Genomic DNA, 1,117 nt, shown 5'->3' on the forward strand with positions numbered 1-1,117 from the left:
GATCCAACCTGGGTTGGATCTCAGGTGGTGATGGGCAGGGTAGTGATCCAACCTGGGTTGAGGCCCAGTGTGGCCCAGGAGCCTGGATAAGAAGGGCACCTTCAAGGTCCAATGGAATAAGAAAGACTGGGAAGACTGGGGAGCCCAGGGGCGCCCTTGCCAACCAGGAATTCAGCTGGGCCTGATTGAAAGGCAGTGAGTGACAGAGGCAAAGGGACACTAGCCCGGAACAGCTGACTGGGCTGGGCTCCCAGCTAGGCCCAATGCTAGGTGAGGGGGCAGACCAGAGCAGAGCATCTGGGAGGGAGGGGAAATAGGGAGGGTCAGGGGAGTGGTGGGCATGGCGGGGTGGGGTGGGCAGGGCCACACTCATCCAGCAGAGCCAAGAAGGGAAAAAATGCTTCTTAACAAACTTTAGACCACACACACCCCCTCCTCCCCAGGGTTCCTCCTTCCGCTCCAGCTGCGGGAGTCACCCTGACCCAGGCCTTCAAGATAGAAGCGCCTGGCTCCAAGGCTGGGGCTGAGCCTGGAGCCCTTCCCTCCTCCCCACACCTCTGCTCTCCCTTCTCCTCAACTGCATTCCCTGCTCCCCCTCCTCTGGCCCCCACTCCAGCCCTCCCACCCCTTGATTTGTGCGGCCCGCCTGCTGTCGTTTTCCAGTACCTTTTTCTATTCTCCCACTCTCTGCTTGCAGCCTGGGGAAACTGAGGCCCTGCGCTGGCAGTTCAAGCAGGCTGGAGTGGCACAGCTCCAGGTCTAGGGCCCCTGCCTCCCCAGTCCGAACATTATACGCCATTGAAATCTCATAACCCCAAGAGCTGGAGACGATTATTAGCCTCATCCCCCAAGGATGGGGAAACTGAGGCCCGAAGAGACAATACGCCGGGAACCATCTGTGGGGTTCTGACCTTAGTCCTGCCGCACACACCAGCGTCCAGGCTCTTGGCCTCAGCGGCACAGCCAAGGCAAGAGCTCTGCTGCCACCTGGTGGACACTCGCGGCTCCGTCAGGATGGAGTCGCCTGTTGCCTTTTGTCCTGAGCAGGATAGAAGTAGGAGGCAGTAGGAGGCGGGGGGGGCCTGACTACACTCCACCCCTCATCCTCCTCTCCCAC

The sequence above is a fragment of the Mustela nigripes genome, chromosome 2 (genome assembly GCF_022355385.1).
Source record: "Mustela nigripes isolate SB6536 chromosome 2, MUSNIG.SB6536, whole genome shotgun sequence".
NCBI lineage: Eukaryota > Metazoa > Chordata > Mammalia > Carnivora > Mustelidae > Mustela > Mustela nigripes.